This window comes from Durio zibethinus, chromosome 20 (genome assembly GCF_047325235.1).
Source record: "Durio zibethinus cultivar Kanyao isolate XHJ-2024 chromosome 20, ASM4732523v1, whole genome shotgun sequence".
In the NCBI taxonomy this organism is placed as follows: domain Eukaryota; kingdom Viridiplantae; phylum Streptophyta; class Magnoliopsida; order Malvales; family Malvaceae; genus Durio; species Durio zibethinus.
The window spans coordinates 11,339,537-11,351,430 of NC_143181.1; positions in this window are offsets into that span (position 1 = coordinate 11,339,537).

Below are 11,894 nucleotides of genomic sequence, written 5' to 3' on the forward strand. Positions count from 1 at the left end.
TCGTTTTGAATATCAATGATGGATACATAGTCAATATACTTAGCCAAATAAGAAATGTTTCAAATGGCATAGAGGTATCGGCCATAGCCTTATTCATGGCTTGGCCGAACCTTTATCTCTTCCTTGATCCTTGTCATTTGGTCTTCATTTTATTAAGTTTATGCATGCATGGTAAGTTCATAAAGTGTTTATGAAATTGCCTTAACCTTTGGATTTCTTGTTTAGTTATATTTCATGCATTAAATGTATACATCTAGCATTGATACTATGTTTAAATATTTTGCCATATGCATCATTCATTTAACACTTGCATAAACCCTAAACCAAACCCTCAAACCTCAAACCAAACCCTTAAACCCTGAACCAAATCAAACCCAAACCCTAAATCCCAAACCAAACCCTCAATCCCTAAACTTAAACCTTAAATAGCACCTTAACCCCAACCAAGCTAGACCATTAAATCCCAAATCGAACCTAAATCTCAAGACCCTAAACTAAACACAAACCCAAAACTAAACCCCAAACCCCAAAGCAAACCCCAAACCAAATCAAACCCTATACTCTAATTAAGTCCTAAACCTTAAACCAAATCTCAAACCCTAAACTGAATCTCAAACCCTAAACCAAACCTTAAATCGTAAAAAGCAACCCTAGACTTATTCTCATGCATTTATATTTCATTTTAATAAATTGTTACATGCATTAACATTCTTGAATTGTCATCCTGCACCTATATTTATCGTTCGCATTTTAATTGTCATGCATATATATTATGTATTATTATGTTCATACATATCATTTACTTGTTTTATGAATAAAGAGTTTTAAGAAAATGGTTTTTTAAAAAATAATAAAAAAATAAGATAATATTACAGCTAAAAATAATTCTTGAGATTTAACCTAAATATAGGGAGAACCTAGGGAGTTTCCAACAATCTTTTTTAATTTGTGATTAGCCTTATTTCCTCTTTAGTTATATTGCATGCATTAAATGTATACATCTAGGATTGAATAATTATTTTTTCATATTCATGATTAATGTAACAATTGCATAAACCCTAAACCAACCGAACCCAAACCCTAAACCCCGAAGTCTTTTTTTTTAGATATTTTATTATCTTTGACCAAGAAATTTAATTATGTAGAGTAATATTGCTGATCATTTTGAAAAATTTTAAATAAACCAATTATGCATTTTCATGAAAAATAAGTAAACCATGTTTGGTGAAAAAAAAATTATCGAATTGTGAAAACCTTTAGACCAATTTGGATTACAAAAAGATAAATGTTTTCATTAAAGAATTACTTTTTTGAAAGAAAAAGAAAAAAAAATTTATATAAGAGGAACACGGTTGTTTGTCTTCTTGATTTTACAATCGACTTCAAAATGCATGTTGGCTGTTGTATGTGGAAAATTGAAATAAAAAGGAAAGCAAGTTCAAAATGAAAGAAAAATCAAGAGAGCTTGTTTGAAAAGAAAAAAAAATAGGAATTGGTAGAAAAAAAAAGATAAAAATAGGTGGAGGAATAGGGAAAATAGTAAGTTGAAATCTTGTTGGAAATAAGTCAAAGACTTAATTTGATGGGCAATGGGGAATAAGTAGAATTGAGAAAGAAAAATTTTGAAAAAAAATGAATTTTTAGTGTTTACATCTTTTGACATGCATTTGCATCATCCTTTTAGATATGGGCATTTGCATTCATGTTGGGGCATATGCATCATGAAAATTTTTGCATCTACACTGGCATTAGCATTTTTGAAATTAAATTTTGTAATTACAAGAACGATTGGCATTGTTGAAAAACAATTGAATTTGCAAATTGGCATTTATATTTTTTTAAGGCATTCGTATCCTTTATGAACATTGGCATTTGCATTTGCATCATAAAAAAAGAATTTGCTTGTAAAAATTCTCATTGCATCTTAGTTAGGTACATTTGTGTCATGAAAAGAAATTCACATCTATAACATTATAGAGTCATCTACATGAAAAAAAAAAAAAAAACATTGGCATTTGCATCATGAAAAAGTCACTTATATTTGCATTGAGTATTTGCATCATGAAATAATTTGGCCATGACATGGATTCTTGCATTTGCATAAAGACATTTGTATTTGTATCATTTGTTGAAAATAGACATTTGTATCATGATTGCATTTGTCAACTCTATAAATATTGAAAAAAAAAAAGAAAGAGAGAGAAAATAAAAATGTTTCAAGTTATAGAAAAGTAAAGAAAAAAGTCTAGAAGAAAAAAGCCAAAAAAAAGAAAAAAAAAGAAAAAAAAAGAAAGCAAAAAAAAAAAAGGAATTATATTATGCACAAGAGGAGAAAAAGATAAGAAAAAGAGAAAATAGTTTGAAAAGAGGCCAAAATGTCAAAAAAGTTTAAAGACCCAAAAAATAATTTGCAAAAAGAGGAGGCGTTATTGAAAATATGAATGAAAAAGATAAGATATGATGACAAGTTAAGCTTTTAGAAAGAAGAAATGTCAAGAAATATTGAAAAAGATAAGATTTAAGCCTAGTTTAGGTAGTATTTATAAGATTTTAAACCCAGGCACTGAGATTTCTAAGCCTAGTTTAGCTGACACCAAAATGAGATCTAAGCCCAGCTTAACTAGCATAAATGAGATTTTAAGCCTAATTTAACTACCATCAATGAGATTTATGCTCAGTTTAGTTGATACCAATGAAATTTCAAGTCTATTTTGGTTGATACAGATGAGATTTTAAGTTTATTTTGCCTAGTACAGATGAGATTTTAAACCTAATTTAGTTGTCACCTAGATTTTAAGCTCAGTTTAGCTGGTACCGAGATGAGATTTAAGTTTAGTCTAGTTGCACCTAGATTTTGAGCCCAGTTTAGATGGCATTGGTCATATTTAAGCCTAATTTAGATAGCACCATGATTAGATTATTAAGCCCAGTGAAATTGGCACCAATTAGGATTAGTTATCTTTAATGGTATTATCCGAAGACATTTGCATCTTTTCTCGGTGATATATATGAGTTTTAAGAAATCTTAAAAGTTGAACATGTCATTTCATTGGAAAAACAAATTGTTAATAAATGATATGTATGATTTCCAGGCAAAGATCAGAGTGATGTGTAAGTGTTTCAAACATAATTCCTAAGACCTTTGGGCAAAGATGAAAATGATTCACAAGTCTTCTAAGTAGAATATTTTAAATTTTTAAAGTTATGAAGTCATTAATGAGATGAGCATTCATAGGTGTTGAAATTTGCAAGACCTCTGAATAGGATTCATAAGTCTTTCGAGCATAATTTATTTTAGTGTCGAGATTTATAAGACCTCCGAGCATAGTCTCTAAGTTCTCCAGACAAGATTCATAAGTTTTTTTAGTTGAATTTATTTTAATTCCAATATTCATAAGGCCTTCAGGCATAATCTCTGAGTTATCATGTTATGTTTTCAAAAGTTTTCCAATTTCTATTCAATAAGAGCTTTTCAAATGAGACATTTTTAAAATTTTAAGGCCTCTGTTTAGGAAGAGCTTTTTAAGGATTAGATTTTTAAAGTTTCAAAGCCCTATTCAGGAAAGGCCTTCTAAAGTTGTGATTTTTTTTTTTTTTAGTTTCAAAGTCTTTATTTAGGAAGAGCATTTTAAAGTTGAGATTTTTTAAAGTTTCAAAACCTCTGTTCAGGATGAGTCTTTAAAAAAAAAAAAAAAAACTTTCAAGCCTTAGTCTCAGACAAAAATTAATGCCTTTGTCTTTGCATTATTTCTGATTCTCAGAAATATGCAATAAAGTGAATTATATGATTTCAAAATCTTTACTTTAGTGATGAAATTTTGTTGAGTTAGTCAAATTGAATGGTAGATCTTAGATATTTAAATTAACCAATTTATGTGACTAGCCACTAATATCACACGCAAAATTTTAAATCCTATCAAAAAGTCATTTAGCCTTGATTTGATGCAATTTCAATGGCCATGTGTCATGTATATTCAAGAGTGTTTTTAGAGTCAAGTCCATGCTTCTAGAAATGACACCACTTCCACTCATATAGGTGAACTCCATCAAGAATGCAACCATATAAGCATTTCAATATTAAATTGCCATGTTATGGATTCATTAAGAGTTAATTTGCAACCTTTCCACATATTGGTCAAGTACATATCTACCTTTTGATGGTTTTAAATTTAAATTACTTGCATTCACATATAAATGATGTACATTATCCATAAAAACTCAATAGCCAATGTGCAATTAAGTGTTGAGTTGAGGTTCTATCATGTGTTACTCAATTCATGGACTTAAATCCCATCCCTATGGAACTTTTAGACACCATATCTCTTATAAGACCTTTTGTCTATGAATCTACCAAATTTTCACTTGATTTGACAAAATCAATGGTAATCACCCTTATATTTAACAAATTGCCTAACATAGTTATGTTTTAAACCTATGTGTCCTAACTTCCCATTGTACACTTGACTATTCTTCTACAAGTGTAGCTTGACTATCACAATGGATAGATATTGGTGACATTGGTTTTGACTATAATAGAATTTCTAATAATAAATTCTTTAGCCATTTTTCTTCATTGCATGTGAAAGCTAATGCCACAAATTCATTGGCCATAGTAGAATCAATTATACAAGTTTATTTCTTAAAACCCCAAGAAACTACACCCTCACCAGTCATTAAAAACCATCCACTTGTAGATGAATGGTCCTTCATATTGGTTATCCATCTTGCATCAGGGTATCGATTTAAAATGGAAAGTTCACTATAATAACAAATGCCATAATCCATAGTTTTCTTTGAGTATTTAAAGACTCTTGTAATAACATTCTAATAAAAATTACTTAGGTTACTTTTAGATCTGTTACACTTACTAATTGTTTATGCTATAACATTAAATAACCTATAACATTAAATAACTGTATAAGTTATAACATTCAGTCTAGTGCAAGTCATTGCATACATTAAATAACCTATAACATTTTCATATTCAAGTTATGTAATCGGCATCTGTTTATTTGGAGTTAACTTTAAATTAGGTTCAAAGGGTGTTGTAACTGTTGCACTGTTAAAAAGATCAAACATTTTGAGAATTTTCTTAATGTAATGTGATTGTGACAAATATATATTAGAATTTCCTCTAATAATCTTGATTCCCAAAATCACATTTGCAACACTCATATCTATTATAGCAAAATCATTAGATAAGAACTTTTTAGTACTTTCAACTTGTTTAAAGTCTGTACAAATTAGCATGTCATCTACATATAAACATATGATGGCACCTTTTCCATTTTCAAACTTACTATAAACACATTTGTCAGACTCATTAATCATGAATCCATTTGCTAACACAACAACATTAAACTTTTGATGCCATTTCTTAAGAACAGGTTTAAAAATATATAAAAACTTAATTAATTTATGCACTTTCTTTTCTTATCCAGGAAGAATAAATCCTTCTAGTTGTCTCATATAAACTTTCTCATCTAACTAACCATTTAGGAATACTGTTTTAACATTCATTTGGTGGATTCCAAGTTTATATATGGAAGCTAATCCTATAAGCATCCTTATTGTAGCAATTCTTGCTACCATAGCATAGGTATCAAAATAATCATTACGATAGTTTTATGTAAATCCCTTAGCAAAAAGTCTAACCTTGAACTTTTTCACAGTACCATTGACTTTCATTTTATTTTTAAAAATTCATTTGCAACCAATAGGTTTACAAATAGGAGGTAGATCAACTAAGATCCATGTATTGTTCCCCATAATGGAATTCATTTCATCATCATAGCTTTTTTCCAAAAGCTACACCTTAAGACTTCATTGCCTCTTCAAATGTTATAAGATCAAAGTCCATATTGAAAATATATTCAATACGTTTATTGATTGTTTCTCTTGTTCCTTTAACTAGGAACATGTAAAAATCTGAAGCAAAGGTTTTAACCTTTATTAGTCTTTTACTTGTTTTAGGTACAAGGTTATCTTCTTTTTCAATGCTAGTTTCCTTGCTCTTTTTAGCTATTTCTAGCAGTTCCTTTAGAATTAGATTCAAATTTGAATCTATATTCATCAAAGATAGCATCCTTAGATTCAATTACCGTATCAATAAGAATCGAGTCCTTCAGTTCTATCACCATTAATCTATTTGAATTACTTTGTTCAGCATAGCTAATGAACATACATTCAATTCCCTTTTCAACTAATTTTTTTTTTATGTTCGAGAACTCTTACTATTGTTCTATAGCCTCGTACCTTAAGATAATTTAGGTTAGACTTTTTTTTTCTTCCATAGTTCATATAGGTTGACTTATACCTTTTGTTAGGAATTCTATTTTGGATATGACATGAAGTTAACAATGCCTCACTCTAAAAACCTTGTCCTAAACTAGAGTAAGACAACAAAGCATTAACCATTTCTGTCAATGATCTAGTTGTCGTTTCAACCACACCATTTGATTATGGACTATAAGGTGGTGTTACATAAAGAAACCTATTAAATGCAAAATAGTTAGAATTAAAATATTCACTTCCCCTATCAGTTCTCAAAGTCATAATCTTAAAATTATAATGCAATTCTACTTCAATTTTATAAGTCTTAAACTTATCCAATGCTTTTATTTTTAGAATGCACAAAGTAAACATAGTGATATCTTAAGTAATCATTTATCAAAGTTACAACGTATTTTTTTACCATTTATTGAATGAGTATTGTTCAAATCACATATATCACTATGTATTAATTCTAGGATTTTAGAACTTTTTCAACTTTATGAAAAGGTTTTCTGGTAGTCTTAGTAAGCATGCATGTTCTACCTTTTCCATCATTCTTTTTAACACTTGGAATTATATTTGATTTAGAAATTGCATTCATTCTATTATAATGAACATGTCCTAATTTATAATGCAAAAGATTAAAAGAACAAAGTAAGTAAACAAAATAATTATTATTGTTATTAATCATAGTAAGGGATACATTGAGCTTAAACATGTAATTATAGACATAACTCTTTCCCACAAATATGCCACTCTTAGACAAGCAAAACTTGTCTCCTTCAAAGACTAACTTGAAATCAAGCTTATTAAGTAAGCTAGCATATATAAGATTTTTCCTTACTTCCGGAACATAAAAAATTGGTAATTGTTAATGTTTTACCAGATGTAAATTCTAAATCAATTGATCATCTATCTTTAGTTTCAATTGTTGAAGAAGTCCTCATGTATAACACATTGCCTTTATTTTCCTCTTAGAAAGTTTTAAACAAAATTTGGTTGGTGCAAACATGTTTTATGGTGCCGAAATAAATCCACCATGTCTCATTATCTTCTATGACATTGATTCTGGAAATCATAGGAACAAAATTTTCTTTGGTTGTTTTAGGTGCTTCTTTATTCTTTTTTATTACAAGATAATTTTCTTAAAGTGGCCTTGCTTATCACAATGAAAACACACATCTTTCATTTTCTTGAACTTTTTTGCTTTCGAAAAGAGTTCTTTTCTCTTTATGGATATGGATGGCTTGATATCTTCCACTACATTGACTTTGAAAGAACTAACTTCTTTTTCTTTATCATTTTCCTTACAATATTAGTCTTCTAAATGAAGATGACTTGCAAGTTCATCAATATTAACATTTTCCTTTTTGTGTTTCAATGTTTTCTTGAAGTCTTTTAACGATGAAAGAAGTTTTTATCAATTATAGAGGATACAACAAATGCTTCATCCATCATTATCTTGTATTACTTGAACTTATTCAAGATAGTCTTAATTTCAAGAAATTGATTGATGACCAATTTGGAAACTGTTGTATTGTAAATGTTCTATCTTAAAACTAGGAATTTTTTTGATGTAGCATCTTTTTAATGTACCTTTTATCCAACTTCTCTCATACTTCTTTTATCAATATGTATGTATTGTAGGTATCAAATAGAGAATTAGACATACCATTTAAAATGTAACCCATGCATTTGTACTCATCATTCTCCCACATTGTTTGTTGCATCCTCTCTTTTTTTCGACCTTAGAATAGTGAGAACACATACAATCTTTAATGTAGTGAGGTGGTTATGCATATTTTGTTGCCATTTTAGGAAGTTACCTCCATCTAATCGTTTCGATATTTGGAAGTTGGTTGTCATCTCCTTAATGGAATTGAACATGTCCATATTGCATGAAATTAAGCCTTAAGGTTGTTAGATAAAATATGAAATAGAAGGCTATAAGAAACAACTTGTAGATTCTTAAATGTATTGACAACTTGTGAACTTCTTCTAGCCTATTTGTTGTGTAGTTGGAGTTGAACAATATGGACCTTCAAACACGAATAAAATGGCTTCAAGACATGCAACAAATGCCACTTTCCATAAGGCTTATTTTGCCTTAACTAGTTACAATATGCAAAAGGGGTGAACCTAAATGCCTACAAGATACAATGAAGACTTGTTTGTTTTTACTTTACACTAGTAAAACAAACCATTAAATACTCTTTGTTAGGCACGAAAATACCTTGTCTTAAATAAGATTTTCTGTAATAAACAAAGCTAAAGAAACCTACCTTCAATTAATAAATGATTGAAAGAAAGAAAAGAATTAATTCTGAATTAAATAGTATGTAAAATGAACTCACTCAATCTCTATTTATATAGATTGAATCCTAAGGTTGTGACTCTTTGATTGTATTGTTTCAATTAAAGATCACTTCTTTTTGGTTTGAAATATGTCTATTTGAAAGATTATAGATATATTTGTTTAGTTGAATAATCTAACTTTTCATAGAAAGAAAATCATTTTTCAGTTTTTGGAAAGTGTAACCTTTCGCACAAAGCAATTGAGTCCACCAAGAAGGTAGTTGACTGCCTCTTTGTATTTTTAATTTCCAAAATATTTTATGAAGCAGGGTAGTTGACTCTTCTATCGAGTAATTGACTCATTTCACTTACAAAATGCTTTCTAAATGAGAGCAGTCAATTGCTTTATATAGTAGTCAGCTTTTTTCAATTTCCAAAAAAGTTTCACATTCAACCTTCTATAAAGTAGTTGATTTCTCTTGAGTGGAAGTCAATTGCTTATAGCAAAAATCAATTTCTAGAAAACTCCTTAAGTGTTTGGTAGTTGATTCCATTAGGATTTGGAATCAATTCCACTCACTTTTTCGATATAGCAATTGATTACTATAGGTTGGCAATCAGTTGCTCTTTATAAAGAAACTATGTTTAGTTTCTATTTGTCAAAGCAGTCAACTCCATGCCCTTGGCAGTCAACTACTTCTCATAGAAGTCTAAAACATTTGACTCCTTTACGTATGACAGTCCATTGCTTATATGTATAGCTTTCTTAAATAGATTTTATTAAGTTTATAATCATATTATTGATCTTAGGAACCATACCTTAAGTTATTTATTAACTTAGCATGATTTCTCTTTAATTAAGTAATTACTTGATCATATTATCATATTTTGAAAATATTTTCTAATAGTTATTTTGTTTACAAAAATACTTATCTCTCATCTGAGATCATGGGTTCAAGGTAAGTGAAATCCTTGAGTACATTTGTGAGATTTAAGAAAAACCATTAAAGGGATTTGATTTATTGTACTCTTAGCCTTGGATAGGCTATTTGTAAGATTTGAGATATAGTGGATTGTGCTTGCCTAGGATAGTTAATAGAGAGTAGGTGGGTGCCTTTGGAGAATAAGTAAACTTCCATAAATTCTTGTGTTTTATTTCTCTATTTCTAGTCTTTTTACTTTAATTGTTGTTTATTTTTCCATTAATTTCATATACTTTATATAATTAAAAATATTCATTTTATATTTAATAAAAAGTTTATCTTTTTAGAAAGAATTTGGAGCCAATCTAATTTAACCCCTATATGATTGTTATCTACACTTTAGTTAACAATATTTATTGATAAATTCATTAATTTAAAAGGTGTTTTTAAAAGCATAAGTAATTTGCTTATCTTTCAAAATTTTAAAAGTTTTATTTTGTGGAACAAACTCATTTGAAATTTTATACAAAGTTAAAAATATTTACAAAGTTCTAATTTATGCTAACAAATTTTTAATCAAAATTTTTATATATTCTAAATTTATCCTCTAATAATTCATGAAATTATAAGAAGAATTATATAGTTTTAAATTTATTTTAATTTGTAATCAATTTCCGTGAATTTTTTATTTGATTCTTTTATTTACAAAAAACATTACCAGAAAAATGGCCTTTACCAAAAAAAAATTATGTAGGTAAAAGTCATTTTTCTGTCGGTAATAGCATTACCAATGGATTTACCGATGAAAAAATTTTGTCTATGTTAGCCAAGTCAGTAATGTTATTTTGTCAATAATTATTGATAATAAAATCCATCGGTAATCCGTCAGTAAATTATCAATATTTCATTGGTAATTGATTCAAAATCAGTTACTAAACAGTTTTTTCATTGGTATTCTATCAGTAATCCATCGATAACGATAAAAATTTTGACTGTAATATTGAAATTCTATCAGTAAAATATGTTGGTAAAATTATAGTTCCATCAATAATTTGATTAATTCCATTTATAATTATTTAAGAAACTTGTAAATTACAATTAAAACATGTGTTATTATTTAAAAATTCTATTATTAATTAAAATATCAAGATAACATCCATCAAATACATCATAAGCTATTCATCCATCCATATAACATCAATAACTTCCATAAAACATCCACAACATCCATCAAATACATCATACAAATCCAAAAGGAATGTCACTATGTTGCTATTGTATCTCTTGATTCAGAATCTTTGTTGCCATCATCAGGTCTAGAAATTTATGTTGGCAGAGTTTGTCCAAACCCCATCAACTGCATCATCTTATCCACGAAAAACCTAAGCTTAGACCTCAACTCAATTTTCAACTCATCAATTTGTTCTTGTATCTGAGATCGACAAAGCTGAAAAGGCATAAATGACGAACCACAAACAGAGTGAGACATTCTTATTGCACCAGTCGATAGTTGAGTGAAAGAGGTACCTAGATCTATTTGCGAATCCAAAGCCATATACATGAGTGCATGTAGCTTCATCCTCTTTAATAACTTTAGTCTTTACCTTTGTATCAAAATTTGGATGATTGGAAGAGTCTTCATCATATTTTTGAGATAATGTAGCATCATAGTTTACCTACAAAAAGTTTAAAACAATTATCATTACATTTTACCTGTATAGTTCACTAAAATAAGACAACTTGAAGCAATCAATGTTTAATTATTACATACACAATAGTTTTCACATTTCACAAAGTCACTGCATTTAAATATGGATAAAACACTATCTAGTTCAATACTGAATTTCCTACAATGTTTAAGCTTTCAATTACTTTACTATATACTTCTTCAACAATCAAAATATACAAACAGAATCACAAATGAAAATATGCAATAGTTTTTACCTTTCACAAATATGATCTCGTATAGATACATAAAAAATACTATCTACTTCAATATTGAACTTCTTACAATGACTAGTCATCGTGATATATTATTAAGATAGTTCACCAATAATCATAATACACAATTGTCACCATAATGAAAATACACAATAGTTTTCACATTTCCTATATATGATCTCATCATGATATACTATTAAGATAGTTCATCAAAAATTACAATACACAACCATCATTACAATGTAAAATATGCAATAGTTTTCACATTTCATAAATGTGATCTCATTGTAATGTACTATAAAGATAGTTAATCAACAATCACAATACACAACCATCAACACAATGTAAAATATGCAATAGTTTTCACAACACCAAAGGTAATCTCATCGCAATACACTATAAACATAGTTGATCAACAATCACAATACACAATCATCATCACAACGCAAAAAACGCTATAGT